This window comes from Dendrobates tinctorius, unplaced genomic scaffold (genome assembly GCF_039654945.1).
Source record: "Dendrobates tinctorius isolate UK_male_01 unplaced genomic scaffold, ASM3965494v1 ptg000047l, whole genome shotgun sequence".
NCBI classification, from domain to species: domain Eukaryota; kingdom Metazoa; phylum Chordata; class Amphibia; order Anura; family Dendrobatidae; genus Dendrobates; species Dendrobates tinctorius.
In genome coordinates this window covers 3,149,594-3,169,850 of record NW_027361715.1, presented here as the reverse complement: position 1 = coordinate 3,169,850, position 20,257 = coordinate 3,149,594, and positions in this window count along the sequence as shown.

Below are 20,257 nucleotides of genomic sequence, written 5' to 3'. Positions count from 1 at the left end.
CTCTGGGCTTGCTCTGTGCTGCTTTTGCTCTGGGGTTCTGTGTCACTCTAGACCCATAACCTGTTGGCAGCGGATTACTTATGATACTCTCCAAGCGTGTGACAGCAGAACTTCTTTATTCAGGAGCAAACAGTAACAATATATGATAAGCTTAATAGATCAGGAATAAATCATTTGTGTGTCTCTATCTGTGCAGCATCTACAGCAGGCTGCTTCTCTCATGCACAGACACAGGAAAACAGGAAATACAGTCACATGCTATCGCTGTGTGAGCCTCTGGGAGTTTTTTTTGTTTTAACTTTATGAACAGCATACAAATCTAGCAACTGAACACTCATAGACAGGAATGGAGTTGTTGCACCAAACATATTCCAACAGGTGGTGTCTGCCAATATTTTTTGGAAACATGAACACTCCTGGTTGGGTGTCCATCTGCTGGATTGGGTGTAGTGAAAGAACTGTTGGTCCCTATTATACTATTTCTACATTGGTGAAATTTATGCCACTTCTATGGTGTAAGGCCCTCATTTCTTTAAATGAGAACACTCCTTGTTGGGTGTCCATCTGCTGGACTGGGTGTAGAGAAAGACCTGTTGGTCCCTATTATACTATTTCTACTATGGTGAAATTGATGCCACTTTGGTGGTGTCTGCCAATAATTTGTGGAAATGTGAACACTCCTGGTTGGGTGTCCATCTGTTGGATTGGGTGTAGTGAAAGACCTGTCGGTTCCTATTAGACTATTTCTACTGTGGTGAAATTGATGCCACTTTGGTGGTGTCTGCCAATAATTTTTGGAAATGTGAACACTCCTTGTTGGGTGTCCATCTGCTGTTTTAGGGGTAGAGAAAGACCTGTCAGTCCCTATTATACTATTTCTACTGTGGTGAAATTGATGCCACTTCTGTGGTGTAAGGCCCTCATTTCTTTTAATGTGAACACTCCTTGTAGGGTGTCCATCTGCTGGATTGGGTGTAGTGACCTGTAGTGACCTGTTGGTCCCTATTCTGCTATTTGTACTGTGGTGAAATTGATGCCACTTTGATGGTGTCTGCCAATAATTTTTGGAAATGTGAACACTACTGGTTGGGTGTCCATCTGCTGGACTGGGTGTAGTGAAAGACCTGTCGGTACCTATTAGACTATTTCTACTGTGGTGAATTTTATGCCACTTCTGTGGGGTAAGGCCCTCACTTCTTTAAATGGGAACATTCCTTGTAGGGTGTTCATCTGCTGGATTGGGTGTAGTGAAGGACCTGTCAGTCCCTATTCTACTATTTCTACTGCGGTGAAATTGGTACCACTTTTGGTGGTGTCTGCCAATAATTTTTGGAAATGTGAACACTCCTGGTTAGGTCTCCATCATGCATGTTGCCTGTAGCAGTAGGCCTCCAAGACCATTAGGCCTCCACCTCCTTGTACTCAACTACCCGTGTTACTATCCTTAAATTTTTCTGACAATGGTAGTCTACAAAACTGATATTTGTGCCACCTGAGTATGGTGAGTGTGGCTCAGCATGAAAGCAGGTAAAGGTACTGCATGTGGTATCAGGACTCCCAGCAAAGGGGCCCTACACCAATCCCTCACCTACCTCATCTTGCGGTCCCAGACCCGGATACCTCGTGCATGGCTGATTGCTGCAGTTCCATGCTGCAATTTGAACAGTGGGTGAATTGAGGTCACTTTCCTGGTGTCTGTCCCTCATTTGATGTGCTTTGGCAGCATTTGGGGCCCTTCTAAGGTGTTCTGCATGCGTTTGTTTTTGCCTCCAATTGAGGTGAATGGCATTCAGTTACATTAGGCGAATATTCGACGAATGAATCGGCGAATATTCCAAATTCGGCTAACGTAATCCGAACCGAACACTGAAATATTCTCTCATCTCTACAATTCATCTGATAACTCTTCCTAACAATGTAGAGATAATTCAAATTGCCACTATAAAAGCTAAAGCAGCAGTGTTTCAAGAGAAGAATTTTTCAGTGTTCCTGCAGAAGATAATGACAGAGTAGAAATAACTATTCAGAATGTTCGAAGAGAAGCACCTTTCAATGTTCCTGCAGAAGAAGAGAATTGGAAGCATGTGATCCAACGAAGCAAGAGAATGAGGAGGCAGTCAGCACCCATACCGCTGAAGAACCGCTACCAGGTTCTTATGCTCCTGCTTCCAGGTGCCAAAATCAAAGATGTGTCCAATAGGGTATCAAGACTCTTCAGTGCTACAGATGACTATGAAGATGTAAATCAAAAAAGTGCTATGCCCACAAAGAACACCCCACTGAGAAGTCAGAAGCCTCTTGAAAGGAGAAAAAAATCAATTTGGTGAAGAAGAAAAAGAGAATGGTGGCAGTGGGGGATTCCCTACTGAAAGAAACAGAAGCTGCTATCTGCTGTGACGACTCCTGGAGTGGACCCTCTGGGTCGTGGCACCAACCCTCCCAGGGCGAGCTGACCTAGTGAAGACCACCCCCTATACAGGGAGTGTCAGGGGCAAGCCCCAGGGGGTGAGGTACCACGACTGCTGGCACCAGGCGGCCGGCTCACAGGAGACACAAGTGGGTGAGTGTGTCTGCAGGAACGTGTAAAGCGTGGACACGGGAACACGTGGTATACAGAGACTTCGTATGTCCGGGTGTGAGTGAAGCAGGATGCGTGCAAGGAGCACGTCAGAGCACTGAGTCAGGCAGCAGGTGTGCCAGGAGGTGTAACAGAGTACAGGAGCAGGGTGTGTGCCAGAGGGCACAACTGAGCATACGACAGAGTGCAGGATTGGAACGTGTGCCAGGAGGCACAACTGAGTAAGAGACAGAGTACAGGATCAGAGCATGTGCCAGGAGGCACAACTGAGTATGAGACAAGGCACAGGGTACGAGCATGTGCCAGGAGGCACAACTGAGTATGAGACAAGGCACAGGGTCCGAGTGTGTGCCAGGAGGCACAACTGAGTATAGGACAGAGTACAGGATCAGAGTGTGTGCCAAGAGACACAACAGAGTGCAAGGCAGGTGACCCGAATATAGCGCACAGCCAGGCAGGGACACGGCAGACCAAGCCAGGAAGCACAACAATAATCAGGCACCTCCCCTAGGAAGAGGTAGCCTGATATAGCACATGATCACGAGAGCTTCCGGGTCAAGTCCTCAGTACCATAGAGAGGACTGACCTGGAGGCCGAACTGAGAAAAGCGCGCAAGCACAGACATAACATGAAGTAGACAGGGACCTAGGTACGAGAGGTGCACGTGCGCACCCGGCGGGACCCCCGGAGTGACCGTGGCTCCGGAAGAGATGACGTCGGGGCCAAGGTCCCGCCCCCAGGTGAGCGCGGCGTGGCATCTGCCAACCAGACATTACTTCATGAGAAGTGTGCTGTCTTCCAGGTGCCCAAATCAAAGATGTGTCCGATAGGGTATCAAGACTCTTCAGTGCTACAGATGACTACCCATGCCTATTAATACACGTAGGAACAAATGACACAACAATAAAGTACCTGGAAACTATATACAGAGACTTAGAAGACCTAGGCCGGAAAGTGAAGGAACTGGGAGAGCAGGTCGTCTTTTCATCCAGCCTCACGGTGGATGAACTTGGTCAAGGAGAATGAACAGGATTCTACAGATGAACAACAACTGGCTACGTCGATGGTGCAGTGAGCAATCTTTTGGGTTTCTTGATCATGGAGTGAATTACTTGTATGATGGACTCCTTGCTAGAGATGGGTTGTATTTTGTGGAAACAGGAGAACACATATTTGGTAGATGCCTTGCTACACTCATCAGGAAAGCTTTAAGCAAGAGCAATAAGGCATAGGAAAAATATGGCCAGGAAGAAATATGCAGCGAAGTAATTCTTTTGAGAACCCTGCTATTAGAAGCGGAAAACAACAAACTCTGAAAGAAAATTGAGGAACGAGAGAAATCGACTACAAACTAAAATGTGTCTATACAAATGCACATAGCATGAGAAACAAACAAGGAAAATTGGAGCTGCTAACACATGAAGAGAGATATAATGTCATAGGCATCACTGAAACTTGGTGGGATGACAAACATGCTTGGAATACAAACCTTGAAGGCTACAACTTATTTATTAGAAACAGGATTAACAAGAAGGGAGGAGATGTTGCATTGTATGTTTGGAAAACATATATCTCCACAGAGATCCAAGCTTCAGAGACTGGTAGCTCTGTAGAAACTGTTTGGCTAAGAATTCAAGGAGAAAGGAACATAAATTACACTATTGTAGGTGTTTACTATAGGCCACCTGGACAGATTTAAGATATAGTGTGCATGCAGCATTAAGCGCATGTTCACACTTGGCCACTGAACAGGAAAAAAGCAAAGACAGAATAATAATGATTAAATACCCTTCAGTAAATAAATAGTATAGTGCATGAAAATAATATATGGTACTTAGTTAACATGTTTTTGATTAAAAAAAATGTGAAAGCATCCCACCTTTTCAGAGTGACCGTAATTGGGACAGTCCTAACTCTAATGTTAAAAGCCTAACAGTTTTTCTAGTGACATGTATGTACAGTGAAGGAAATAATTATTTGATCTCTTGCTATTTTTGTAAGTTTGCCCACTGACAAAGACATGAACAGTCTTTAATTTAAGGGTAGTTTAATTTTTGACATTGAGCTGCATGCACACCAATCTATATCCCAGCAAAGAGGAAAGGACCAAAATTCCTCCTGACAGGTGTGCAAACCTCATCATCAACTACAAAAAACGTCTGACTGCTGTACTTGCCAACAAGGGTTGTTCCACCAAGTATTAAGTCTATTTTGCCAGAGGGATCAAATACTTATTTCTCATTGTAAAATGCAAATAAATTTATATAATTTAGACAGTGTGATTTTCTGGATTTTATTCTTGATATTCTATCTGTCAATGTTAAAAATTAACTTACACTTAAAATTATAGACTGCTCATGTCTTTTTCAGTGGGTAAATTTACAAAATCAGCAAGGGATCAAATAATTATTTTCTTCACTGTACATATGGGCTGAGAAGGACTGACCCAACTAGTGGACACACAGCAATGGGAGACCACATCAATATAATGCCCAGCTCAAAGGAAAGGCAGGCCATACCTTTATATGCACATGATGCAAACAGACAGAAAAAAAACAAAGGTATGAACTGGGATATAAACTGGTGTGCATGCAGAGTATAAGTGCACATTCACACTTGGCTACTGAACAGAAAAAAACAAAGACAGAAACATAATGATTAAATATCCTGCAGTAAATATATAGCCTAGTGCATGAAAATTTTATACGGTACTTAGTTACCAGGTTTTTTGATGAAAAAAATGTGAAAGTCATCCCACCTCTTCACAGTGACCGTAATTGAGGCAGTCCTATCTTTAATATTAAAAACTGCATCTATAGAATGGGAGGAATAGAAATAAGCAACAGCACATGTAAAAAAGACTTGGGTGTACTAATAAATCACAGACTGCACATGAGCTAACAGTGTGATGCAGCAGCAAAAAGGCAAACACAGTTCTAGGATTTATTAAGAGAAGCTGAGTCTAGATCACGTGAAGTTATTATCTCTCCTAATCCTCCTTGATCAGGCCTCATCTGGAATACTGTGTCCAGTTCTCAGCACCACATTTTAAGAAAGACATTGAAAAACTGGAGCAAGTTCAGAGAAGAGCTACCAGCATGGTGAGGAGACTGCAATGTATGTTCTACAAGGAACAGTTAAAGGATCTGGGAATGTTTAGCTTGTAAAAAAGAAGACTGAGAGGAGACGTAAAAGCTGTCTGCAAATATCTGAAGGGATGTCACAGTGTAGAGGGGTCATCATTATTCTCATTTGCACATGGAAGCATGAGAAGCAAAGGGATGAAACTATCAGGATCCGGTCAGCGCCGGCAGGCTGCCGCGGCTGAAAAGGGTAACTCACCCAGACTACGGGAGGGCCCGGGGTCCGATACTGCAGGGAAAGTTCAGACAACAGGACCTGCGACACTGAGAGTAGTTTAGCAGTACAAGGACCTACGATCAAGTGACCACAGGGGGTGTGGCTTAGCGTCCTGCTGCAGGATAGGGTTCTATTACAGGAATCCTGGAGCGAAGGCTAGGGAAACTCAGGTCAGACAAGCGGGAGTCATACACAGGGAGGTCGGCGCGGTACCAGAGGGACAAGCAGAGAATAGTCAAAACGTAAGCAATGAATCATACACAGAGATAGCAACTCAGTACAAGGGAGACAGTCAGAGAGTAGTCAGGTCCAAGGCAAAAGAGTCATACACGGGAATAGCAGAGTAGTACAAAAGTAACAGGCAGAACTCGTAACAGGGACAGAACAGGATCAAAACCAAGCAAGCATAAAGTATCACAGTTACAAAGCACACCAGGGTCACACACTCGGCCAAGGGTCTGAGTATAAGCGACAAGGAGTGAGCCCACAATGAGGCTATAAAAAGCCTCCCAGAATCTCAGAGTGAGGCTGTCAGATTAACCTCTAAACTACCTGATCCCACGAACTCAGCAGATCATGACAGAAACTGAAAGGAAGAAGATACAGATTATATACTGTATTAGGCCTCTTTCACACATCAGGTTTTCGCCGTCAGGCGCGATCCGGCGCTTTTGACAGAAACCGGATCCGGCGAAATGCAATGCCGGATCCGGTTTCCCCCCCATTGACTTGCATTTGCGCCGGATCGCGCCGGATGGCCATGCGTTTCATCCGGTTTTCGCCGGATCCGGCAATGTGTCGCGATCCGGCGTCTGGAAAAAACGGCTACTGTAACGTTTTTTGTCTCCGGTGAAAAAGCCGGACACGCCGGATCCGGCGCGTCCGGCTTTTTCACACAATGAAAGCCTATGAGCGCCGCAATGCGCCGGATCCGGCGAAAGCCGGATCCGGTTTTTTGGTCTGAGCATGCTCAGTAGCTCTGCCCACAAGACATATATAAAAGCAAGACAGTGGGACCCACAGCCACACCCAGCATGCCACCCAAGAAAGCAACCAAGCGAAGCAGGAGAAGGCAGGAGACCACTGCAGCACCATCAGCACCACAACCACCCCAAATGGAGCAGCAAATGCAACATGCTGAGGAGGGGAGGCCAGCAGCAGATGAGAGACGGTAATTATCAAATCCCCCATTCCTCCAAACTAGGGCTATTGAATATCAAGATATTCATTGGCCCTTTGTTTCTCTTTATTCAACAGCCGCCCAATAGATGCAGCAGCAGCAGCAGCAATGGCAGCAGCTGGAACACCACCCACAGGCATGGAGTGTGGCCACCAGGAAGACAGCACATCATCTTCTGGGAGCCCTCCCTCGCATCGTCAGCGTTTGACGGTAAGTTTTTATTTCCAAAATCCATCTTCTCTGTAATATATGTCTATTCATTGCCTTTTATTTCAAAACAGGATTCACAAGATGAAGAGGAGCTCCCAGAAGAAGAAGGAAGGGGTGGACAGACACCTGGAGTGGGCTCACAATTGGTAAGTTTTTTGCATCAAACGCAGAAACACAACATCACACTACACACAACACATAGAAAACAATGTTCTGCAGACCACACACAGCAAACAAATGCCTACATCCAAAGACATAACATTTTTTGTTTTCTTCTCTAGTCTTCCCAATTTGGTGCTCGGCCAAGAGGTCCTCGCAGTGCCTCCCAGGGTCGTCGGCGACAGCAACGCGGCGGTCACCAGCATGTAAGTATAAATATTTTTGCTTTGTTTTTTTGCACTTTTTATTTCATTTCTTATGTGGAGGCGTTATTTTTGTCTTTTTCTTTAACAGCCTTCACAGCGTGCTCCCGACTCTGACGGTGAGGATGGAGGACTCGATGTGGACCACCTCATCGATCTCATCCGAGAAAGGGAGCCGCTCTGGAATATGGCTGACCGCCGCCACGCTGACCTTATCGTTACCTGACGACTCTGGGAGGAAATCTGTTCGCTCCTTGTGGGCCGCTGGGAGGACCTCGATGATCGGGCCCAGATTACAGAGCGTAAGTATATACAGTACCGGTTGCTTGATGTAAACCAGTGTTTCCCGAACTCCAGTCCTCGTGGTCCCCACGGATCATGTGTTCAGGATTTCTATTTACTATGGAAATCCTGAAAACATGACCCCTGGGGACCATGAGGACTGGAGTTTGTGAAACACTGATGTTGTATACTAACCACTCCTTTCTCGTTTCAGGGAACAGAATTGTGAATCGGTGGCGGTCTGTGAGGGATCGTTTCAAGAAGGAGTTCAATAAAGAGATGCGAGCCCCGAGTGGATCTGGAGGACGCAGGAGCAAGTACAAGTACGCAGAAGCCCTGTCGTTCCTCCGGGAAACAATGGTCACCAGAAGGTAAATATTACACACCACATGTGAAAACAAATGTTAGATGTAAATTTTTTTTTCAGCCAGGGCCATACCATGTCAGTATTTTAATTGTTTTTTTTTCTCTTTATTCCACAGCACGGTGAGCAGCACTCGGGAGCCTGCACGATTGGACCCTTCTGAGGCGATCCCTGAGGAGACCGGCACCGAGGGACACTTCGACCGCCCCGGTACATCTGCACCTTCCCAGCCTTCCCACACATCCGACCCAACTGTCCCATCCACCAGCACAGGAGCATCGTGGCCGCCTACATTACATGAAGCTGCTGGTGAGGAGATCGCTTTCCCTTTACCCCACCCTTCTGCCCCTGCCACCTCTAGTACACCTGCGGGTACTGGGCGGCAGCGGCAGAGGGGTCAGGAAAAGACTTATGCGCCAGAGTTCTTGCATCTGAATGCATCTTTCCAGAACTGTCTAAAAGTCTTGTCAGAGCAAATCTCCGCAGGCTATCAGCAGATCAACTCCAGCATTCTGGAGGTGAAGACACTTCTGCAAACCATGCATTCAGAAGCAAGATCTTCGCCAAACCACACCTTTTTCAGGTCTGTTGTGGAGCGCATGGAAACGCTCTCTCCTGCACAGCAGATGCATGTAATGCATTCATGCCACACTGCTCTCCAGCAAGTTACCTCCCAACCTCCTCCTCCCACCACAATAGTTCCTCCACCTGCACCCCCTCCAGCCACTTTCCATCCTCCCCCTCCTATTACATCTACACCCCCTCCAGCCACTTTCCATCCTCCCCCTCCTATTACATCTACACCCCCTCCAGCCACTTTCCATCCTCCCCCTCCTATTACATACCATCCACCTCCCCAGCACCATCCACATCCCCAGCACCATCCACCTCCCCAGCACCAGCAACCTCCCCAGCACCAGCAACCTCCCCAGTACCAGCAACCTCCCCAGTACCAGCAACCTCCCCAGTACCAGCAACCTCCCCAGTACCTGCAAACTCCCCAGTACCAGCAACCTCCCCAGTACCAGACATCTCCCCACTTCCAGCAACCTGCCCCGTACCAGACATCTCCCCACTTCCAGCAACCTGCCCCGTACCAGACATCTCCCCACTTCCAGCAACCTGCCCCGTACCAGACATCTCCCCACTTCCAGCAACCTGCCCCGTACCAAACTCCTTCCCCATACAACTTGCCATCAACATCATCTGCTCCTACAGTCCCTGCCCAACCCTCCACTCCACCACCCACCACCTCTTCTGCTTCCCACATGTCCACCCATTCTGTAGTTTTTTCCACACCTTCACCTCTAACTGTTCCTTCCCCACCACCATCCCAGTCCTCTCTCCACACTCCCAGTGTCGAAGTGTCCCGCAGCCCCTACAGCAGTATTTCCACCACACACTACACAGATTTATAATGTGTGTATTTAAATAAAAATGACCAGTTTTATGGTTTCAGTTTTATAGTTTCAAAGTTTTATTAAACAAGTTTATTAAATTTTAAAAAAGTTTACTAAAAAAAACATTTTTCAATAAAAGTTAAATTATTTTACACTGGTTGTCTGTCATTTCTTTCTGCGGCAAAAAAGGTTAAATACAGGGTATTTAAAAGGTGAAATGGTATTCAAAACTAGGTATATAACTGTGGGTAAATTTTAGCTTTTTGCCACAGTTGTGTTCCTGGTTGTGTTTGAAGCAAAGTATTTCACCTAAAAAGTTGTGTTTATTGTTGGGATTTCCTAACAATGTACACAACTTTTGTTAAAAGGTGAAATACTTTGCATAAAACACAACCAGGTACACACCTGTGGCCTAAATCTAAAAATAGAGACCATGACAAGATAGCCAACTTTGGTTGGCAAAGGTATATACTGTTGGTACAGAAGGTACACAAGTTTGGTTGGGCACAAATCTTTCACACTCTGTCATCCTGCCAGTGTACTCTGCCTTGAGGTGACATAAAGTATAGTGCAAAATTGTCCCTCATTACTGAAACCGTCACAGAACTTCTAGTGGTAATGTCATGGTAATCTTGCAAGGTGGTTTCTTCAGAGGTGTCCTCAATGGAAATGGGTTCCTTGCAGATAACAAAATTGTGGAGTACCACGCACGCTTTGATCACCTCGTCCACAGTTTCTGTCTTGAGGTTGATCGCAGTCAATAGGACCCGCCATTTGGCTGTCAGAATACCAAAGGTACATTCAACCATTCTTCTTGCTCTTGTGAGGCGGTAATTAAAAATGTGTTTTGGTCTTGTCAATCCTCTGCTAGAGTACGGTTTCAAAAGGTGTTATGACAGCTGGAAGGCTTCATCCCCTACACAGACAAATGGCATAGGTGGACCAGATGTTTGCGGCAGCGGTCTAGGTGGTGGGAACTGGAAGGTGTTTCCATACAGTTTACGCCCCATGGCAGACAGTTTGAAAACTTGAGAGTCATTGGAGCGGCCATAGGCCCCAATATCAACCGCAATAAATTTGTATTCCGCGTCAGCGATGGCCATGAGGACAATTGAAAAATATTTCTTGTAATTGAAATATTCCGATCCCGATCCAGCTGGCTTTACAATGCGGATATGTTTCCCGTCCACAGCGCCCAAGCAGTTTGGAAACTGACATATCTGTTGAAACTTGTCAGCAATTTCAATCCACCTCTCTGTTGTGGGCTCTGGTAAAAACTCTTCAGCTAAGGAGTCCCACAGTGCACGGCATGTGTACTTCACAATTCCAGATATGGTGGAAATCCCGAGTCTGTACTGGAAATGCAGTGACGAAAGGGATTCTCCAGTTGCAAGAAATCTGTGGGGAATTAAAAAACAATAAATTAGTTTTAAATCACAGCATTACATACCAAAACTGAGCTATAACACTTGGAGATACAAACTACCACCAACAAGATTGCAGTGAAAGTGTGCTCTGATGCGAGCATATCCAATAAATGTGGCTTACCTTAAAGTCACCATCAGACGCTCTGCGGGTGAAACAGAGAAGCGGCAATAGGTGTCCGCTTTTCTTATGAGGTGTGCAATGCGCTCCACCAAGTAATCAAAATTCTCCATTTTCATCCTAACATATCCAAAAAATTTATCCGGGTTTCGTCGAAGGTCCATGCATAGTGTAGAATAGACCCCACGCGTCATTCTCTTGGCTGTGATGGGGTGGATCCACAAACGTCGTCTACGATGCCTGATGCGCTGCTGTCTCGCTCTCTCCTTCTCCAGAACAATCACCCTCAAACGATTTGCCTCCGCTGTAAAATCCGCCAAATTCTTCAAAATATTTCCAATGACAACATCCATCTTCGCCAGTAACTTGCTCTTCTCTCCAACCTGCACTTTCTCCTCTACAACCTGTCAAAGAAGGGCTGTAGGAACACGCTATATATAGTTTTCCAGTAGCCAAACCCGTTCGGAAGGCCACAAGGGTCAATTTTAAAAACCGGATCCGGCGTAATCCGTCGAAAAACGGATAGAAAAACGGATGAACCGGATGAGACGGATCCGGTTTTGTCTGTCAAGAAAAAGACGGATCCGGCAGAAAACCGGATCCGTCACATCCGGTTTTACGAAACAGTTGCCGGATCCGGCGTTCTGGCATGACGCCGGATCGCGCCTGACGCCGAAAACCTGATGTGTGAAAGTAGCCTTAGAAAAAACATTTTGACAGTGAGAGTGATCAATGTGTGGAACAAGCCGCCATAAAAGGTGGATAGTTCTCCTTCAATGGAAGTCTTCAAACAGAAACTGGACAGACATCTGTCTGACATGGTATAGTGAATCCTGCATTGAGCAGGGGGTTGGACACGAGGACCCTGGAGGACCCTTCGAACTCTAACATTCTATGATTCTATGAAACTTTATGACAGACAAAATTTGTGTCAGCCTCAAAATGACTGTTTAGTTTTGATGAAACTATTTAGCACAATTAGTGCACTGCCTATCAGTGATTGATAGCTTATCCTGTACATCTGTGAAGGATAGCTGTCAATAGTGGGTATGACACCCACTAGACTACAAGAGACAGGATTAGCAGTAATTGAAATGAATAAGTTATAGGTTCTACTGAGGAGTTTCACAAAGCTATATATCAATATACTTAATAAATTCAATTCTATACTATACTAATGGCAGATCATGTGACTCTTTTAACTCTGATCTTGAAAGTCACCTGTTAATCATAGAATCATAGAATGGTAGAGTTGGAAGGGACCTCCTGGGCCATCTGGTCCAACCCCTTACTCAAAGCAGGATTCACTAAATCATCCCAGACAGATGTCTGTCCAGCCTCTGTTTGAAGACTTCTATTGAAGGAGAACTCACCACCTGTCATGGCCGCCTGTTCCACTCATTGATCACCCTAACTGTCAAAAAGTTTTTTCTAATATCTAATCTGTGTCTCCTCCCATTCAGATTCATCCCTTTGCTTCTAGTCTTTCCTTGTGCAAATGGGAATAAAGATGATCCTTCTACAATGTGACAGCCCTTCAGATATTTGTAGATAGCTATTAAGTCTCCTCTCAATCTTCTCTTTTGCAAACTAAACATTCCCAAATCCTATAACCGTTCCTCATAGGACATGTTTTGCAGATCGGTCACCATTCTGGTCGCTCTCCCCTGAACTTGCTCCAGTTTGTTGATGTCTTTTTTAAAATGTGGTGCCCAAAACTGGACACAGTTTTCCAGATGTGGTCTGACCAAAGAGGAGTAGAGGGCAATAATGACTTCATGTGATCTAGACTGTATGCTTCTGTTAGTACATCCTAGAATTGCATTTGCCTTTTTTGCTGCTGCATCACACTGTTGACTCATGTTCAGTCTGTGATCTATTAGTATACCCAAGTCTTTTTCACATGTGCTGTTGCTTAGCCCTATTCCTCCCATTCTGTATATGCTTTTTTCATTTTTATTGCCCAGATATAGTACTTTGTATTTTTCCCTGTTAAAAACCATTCTGTTAGTTGCTGCCCACTGCTCCAGTTTATTTATATCTTTTTAAATCCTCTCTCTCTCTTCTCTAGTATTAGCTATCCCTCCTAGCTTTGTGTCGTCAGCAAATTTAATCAGTTTACCCTCAATTCCTTCATCGAAATCATTGATAATGAAATAATGCAAGTGTTTCACTTTAGAAATCATCATGGATCAAAGAACTGAAAAGGTAATTGAAAAACGTTATGAAGATTGGTGTCCATATTCTCTATAAATGTATCTAGCCAATATCCAAGTGGTCTTCAGAGACATAATCCATGAGTTCCACAGATATAATGGTATTTAATATATATATAATAAAAAAAAATTCTATAACTGAATGATGGTGATGTGACCTCTTCTACAAGAAGTAACCTCCAGCTTTTTTCAAAACAGCTGTAGTGCACGTATATGACAATGGTCAAATACTGTGTAACCTATAGGTAAATGTGAATAACACTAACTAAATACCGGTAATAATAGTAATTACTGGTTCGTATAGCTAAATAAATAAATACACTAATAGAAATGCAGTCACTCCCTGAGGAAGCGGTAGGTGAAGCATGTTGGGGTGCATGGCAGGGCAATGAGAAGCCACCATTCTATATGACCGTTGGGCTGTACTAGGGCATTTTACTTACACTTAATGAATTTTGTTTTCATTCAGTTACCATACTTCTTATTTACTTAACTAGATCAACCAGTGTTCACTGTTATTGCAGATCTGTAGTTGCACAGTATTCATATCATTCTATACTAATTAATTATGTATTTGATATACCTTTTCTCATCGCATTCAATCAATTTTTATATTAATAAATTATGTATTTATTGATTAATTTCCATATAATTCATCTTGGTGTATTAAATAATTGCTTTTAGGTTATACATATTTAATTTGGCCAACAAAAACATTGGTTTGGTTCATGCATTTATCATTATTAATATTTAGGAAAAACACAAAAATTGAGCTTGACTTGAGTTGGTACACATGCAGAACATAAAAGCATGTTCACATCGACCACGAAACATATAAAACCTGCGAGAGAAAAAGTGAGCAAAAACCCTGCTGTAACTAAGGAAATAAAAAGCAAAAAGTGCATTTAAATAACACAGAGTTCTTAGTAATACTGTTTTTGATAAAAAAAGAAAAATACCATAGAAGCCATCCCACCACAACAAGGTAACTCTGATCGGGACAGTCCTACACAGTCTAATATTAAAAACCTTACCATGTGTCAATGTTGACCTCAGTGTGTGAATAAGAGCAGACAAAAGGACTGGGCCCAACCAGTGGAAAACCAGTCTGGGGAAGCCAGAAAAAAAAAGTATTACTAAAAACTCTATGTTATTTAAATGCAGATTTTGCTTTTTATTTACCTAGTTACAGCAGGTTTCTTGCTCACTTTTTCTCTTGTAGGTTTTATATGTTTTGTGGCCAGTGTGAACATGCATTTACGATCTACATGTGTACCAACTCAAGTCAAGCTCAATTTTTGTGTTTTTTCCTTGCATTATTGCATTCTGTGAAAGCCGGGGTGTGGCCTCCCTCTCCTGAGCTGGAAATTGTATATAAGGCTTCTTCCCCAGACTGGTGTTCCACTGGCTGGGCCCAGTCCTTTTGTCTGCCCTTATTCACACACTGAGGTCAACATTGACACATGGTAAGGTTTTTAATATTAGACAGTGTTGGACTGTCCCGATCAGAGTTACCTTGTCATGGTGGCATGGCTTTTATGCTATTTTTTTTTTATCAAAAACAAGTATTACTAAAACTCTGTGTTATTTAAATGAACTTTTTGATTTTTATTTACTTAGTTACAGCAGGGTTTTGCACACTTTTTCCCTTTTAGGCTTCATTTTTAATATTTGTAGAAATTATGTTCATGCGTTCATTGGGACTCTCCCACTCTCCCATAACTTCTTTAAGTTTAATCACATCTTTGTGTTATGTTGTTTTCAGTCTCTCATTATTGAGTAATTTTTTTTATTCTTTGATTTAGTTAATTACTGGGGTATTTTGGATTTTCTAGCTCTATAGACTATAATGAGTATGTGTTCTATCCTTGAAAATCACAGAGACAACAAGTAAAAAAATACACAAGTCCGAAATAGGCTTTTATATGAGTTCCAATTTGTATTCCATTTTTAGTGTCATGTATGATGTAGACATGACCAATTGGCTTTGCCTTAAGGGGGCTTCACACATAGCAATATCGCTAAAGCGTAACCGATTTTGTGACGCAGCAGCGATATTGCTAGCAATATCGCTATATGTGACACTTACCTTCGACCGGCTCCCCCCGCTGGTTATCGCTGATCGCACGAGAATGTCCTGGGCCGTTTCTCGTTGGTGGCTTCCTGTGGCGCCGACGAGCGATGCGTGGACGCGGGCGGGAGGACATCTTCATCGCCGCGTCTGACAGGTAAGTAACGACCCCTGACCGCTGCTATGTCGCTGGTGAGATCTGCCTGTGTGGCAGCTCACTAGCGACCATTTAGCGATGCACCAGCGATACTGACCGCGTCATATCGTTGTCGGGATCGCTGGTGCATCGCTAAATGTAACAGGACCCTTACTTTGAACAAAACCTTTCCACACAGAGAAACTTCCAAATCTTGTTTTTCTTGACTGTACAAACTGTTTCCCCATCAGGTTATACACCTATTGTATCTTCTCCTACTATTCTCTCTAGGACAGGGTAACAAAACCCTTCTTCTAGCCTTGCTTGGTTAGAATGTGTGGTTTGCAGTAGGCATGTCCTAGGGGATAGGCTGAAAAACTCTTTGAAGTCCTTTGTGGAAGCTTCCTAATCTACAGGGAGGGATTATCGCTCTGCCAGGAGCACATGACACTTTTGTAATTAATGAGCATCATAAAATTCTCTTTTTCTATTAGATACCCATTAGTAAACCTGCTCTGGTTGTCATTTCAGACAAAACTATGCATATCCTTTTATATTCCTACATGAAAGGGGATCTCTATCTGACTCATCCTCACTGGCCTAATTGCGTTTGCATTTAACAGTTAAAACCATCTTTCTGTCCCAAACTCTTGATCTTTTGAAGACGGGGATAAGCTAATTAACTAGTGTGTTACCAAATCAGATTATTTTTTTTAGAAAAGTCAAAACTAAATGACTAGTGCTATGAAAAAGTTAAAGTAACACACAAGTACACAATATGAGATAACTGGTGGTAAACCATAAAGTTGTTGTTAAAGTGACCTAATGTTCTTTTACGTTAAATAAAAGAAACTTGATGTAATCTAACCTTACTGAAGTATTTGCTTTGCAAATGATGCAAATCTAAAAATCCTCAGAAGAATTCACTAAATATGCTGCAGATTTTTTTTCACTTCATGTTATCTTCATCCGTTTACATTGTACAGTGGTTTATTTTGAAATTTGTAGACTTTCCACAAATTTGAGTTAATGATAAACAAATCGATTCAACACAAATTCAATTAGTGTAAAAATTTTTAGGAATTTTCTGAAGTCAGTAAATTTGAACAATTTACTATTTGCTTTGCATGAACTTCCTAAAATGTGCACGCTCATTTTATATATTGCAAAAGATTGCAGCAGCCTGAGAAATATCACATGATCTATGGCGTGCTTCCCAATAATGCATTGCAGCTATCACTTCACAGTCCATCAGGAAAGAAAATCATAGCCAGTGTAAAGGCCAAGGCAGGGAATGCAGCAGCCATTGTTTTGGTGAATTTGGCTAGTGAGAGAATGTCACATGTAGCGTTTGCATCTCTGCTTGCAGTTGCTTTCTCCCTGCAGAGGTGCAAGCGTACTCTCCGCCACAGCCCTATCCTGCTCCATCCAGGTCTGCTGCTACCCGAGGTGTGCTCATTGCACACAGGTCCCCGAGCACTGTTTTTAGGGCACTCGTGCACACACTTCCCCTTTCTTAAAGTAGCCACGGGCGTTCCTCAATGGTGTCCCCAGCCAGTAGTCAATGGCAGCCGGTCCTACTGCACCCATCAGTGCTCATCTCAATGGCAGCCGGTCCTGCTGCGCCTGACAGAGCTCATTTCAACATCAATTAGTCCCGTTGCACCTGCCAGTGCTCATCTCAATGGCAGCCAATTCCGCTGCACCTGCCTGTTCTCATCTCAAAGACAGCCGTTCCACTGCACCTGCCGGAGCTCATCTCAACATCAGTCAGTCCCGTTGCACCTGTGAGTGCTCAACTCAACGTTAGACAGTCCCATTGCACCTGCCAGTGCTCATCTCAACATCAGCCAGTCTTGTTGCACCTGCCAGAGCTTATCTCAATGTCAGCCAGTCCAGCTGCACCTGCCATTATCCCAATGTCAGGCAGTCCTGTTGCATCTGCCATAGCTAATCTCAATGTCAGCCGGTCCAGTTGCCCTGCCAGTGTTCATCTCTATGTTACCTGGTCCTGTTGTACTTGCCAGAGCGCATCTCTCCATCAGCCGGTCCCATCTGTATCTGTAGAAACTGTCATCTTACTATGCTTGCCTGCATCTGTTGGACATTCACTTGGGCTGTTCAAGCTACTCGTTCTTAATAGGTCAGCTGCCATCTACCTAAGGTCAGTCCTGGAGTAGCACCTGGACCACCACCCTTGTCTCGCCTTGAATCTTGGTGTCGTTAGCTGCTGTGAATCCATGGTCTGATTGGGTAAGGATCCTAGTCACATACCTCCAGTTCTTCCTTGGGCTTTGGCACAGTGGTTCTACCATCCAGTCCATTACATCTCAGTTCTCAGCTAAGTCATAAAATTCGGACAAACTGTACATACAGTGTGTGACAGCACAGAAGTGAAAATGATTAGCGTGTGAGGAAAAGGGAATAGTTTGATACCAATTTCTCAGGCCAATGTAATTGAGAAATTTGAGGCTTTGGGAAACTTTTAACTTTCCCTGGATTGACTCTCAAATTTCCATTGAAAATGTGGTAAATTCAAACTTCAAAAGATTTGATTACTGGATCAGTGGTTAGCACTACAGCCTTGCAGCACTGGGGTCCTGGGTTCAAATCCCACCAAGGATAGCATCTGCAAGGAGTTTGTATGTTCTCCCCATGTTTGTGTGGGTTTCCTCCAGGTACTTCAGTTTCCTCCCACATTCCAAAGACATATTGATAGGGAATTTAGATTGTGAGTCCCATCGGGGATAGTGATGATAATGTCTGTAAAGCACTGTGGAATTAATGGCGCTATATCAATGAGTAAAATAAATAAATAAACTTAGCTATAAGCATATTGAGTCACCTTTCTTCCATGCATAAATTATATTTTCTGGTCCTTTGTACAGTTCTTAGAAGGTCTATCTCATGACACTTGGGCCATTTTAAAGAATTTTGTGCAAAAAATGTCAACGAATACCATGGCATAAAAAAAGAACAGTGGCTTAAAGAGATGCAAATGATGTTTTGGGCATATATTGATTTACCTATCTTTTTCTACATCCTAGATTGTGCCTGCCTTTGCAGTTGCTGCTTGATATTGAGTCCTGAACCCTAGATTGTAACGGAGGCGTGGACCAGATGTTTGCTTGAAAGCAAATCCATTATAACAAAGTCTTAAGTTTGTTGACTTGCCAACTTTTTCCTTTCGGGATGTATTTCGTTTTCATCTTTGGTAAAGGTTGGATGTTTCATGTGAAAAATACATTATTCTCAATCCATGGAGGTTTGTAGAGATTTTTCATTATGGACCATTGTGACCTGCGTGATATGTTACACAGTCAGGATGTGTCAGATGTGATCGATTTAATAAAGGACAATTAATAATTAATAGGTAGCTCGCCAGAACACAGAGAGCAGCTAGACACCGTATTTTGTTTAGTACTCACCATATACTTCAGTTTTTAACTCTTTCTATAATTGTTGATAGATTCAAGATGTGAAGAAGTATTAAGCCTTAATATTTTAACAAATTTTGGACAGATTCCAAGGTAGAACATCCAGAAATATGTCAAAATAGTGTTCCAATGTTCTTATCCATGCTCGAATGACAGACTCAGAGAGTTACAAGGCCTAAATACAACGTGTATGACACAATATTTCATGACGTTTTTGAAACTCATCCTGATTAGTCTGAGTGTTTATAGGCAGATGAGATGTTAAAGGAAATCTGTCACCCCATTTTTGGTATATAAGATGCGGCCACAGCCATCAGGGGCTTATCTATAGCATTCTGTAATGCTGTAGATAAGCCCCTCCGATGTAACCTGAAAGATAAGAAAAACGAGTTAGATTATACTCACCCAGGGGCAGTCCAGGTCCGGTTCGGGTCCGGAGGGTGTTGCGGTCCGGTACGGTGCCTCCCATCTTGTAGCAATGACGTCCTCTTCTTTGCTTCCCGTCACGGCTCTGGCGCACTGCTCTGAGTGTGCCTGCGCCAGAGCCGCAATGGGAAGCAAAGAAGAGGACATCATCGCTACAAGATGGGAGGCGCTGGACCAGACCACGACACCCTTTCTGTAATACTGTAGATAAGCCCCTGATGGCGGTGGCCGCATCTTATATACCAAAAATGGGGTGACAGATTGCCTTTAAAGGGAACCTCCCAGCTGATACATGGCATCTGATCAACGGGACGCATGAACCTAACACTGGCTATATGATTTTAGCTATCAATGTTTGACGATGAAGTGGGGCATTTCACAAAAAAAAAAAACACTTTCCAGGGTACTGACCCACAAGGAATACTAGTCAGGTCCCCAGCGGCTTTTCTCCATCCGCTGCCAGTGACTCGCAGGTCTCTCCCTATACACTCATGCAAGGAGAGACCTGTCACTCAATGTCAATGGGCAGGGAGAAGCCACGAGGACCTGCCTGTCCAACTAGTCTCCCATGCAGCTTGGTCTCCAGTGGTTTTTGAAGTGTATTTTTTTTCTGAAACACCACAGCATTTCAGAATCAAACATTTCTGGTTGAAATCATAAAGTCAATGCCTGATACATGCTGCCTGTTCC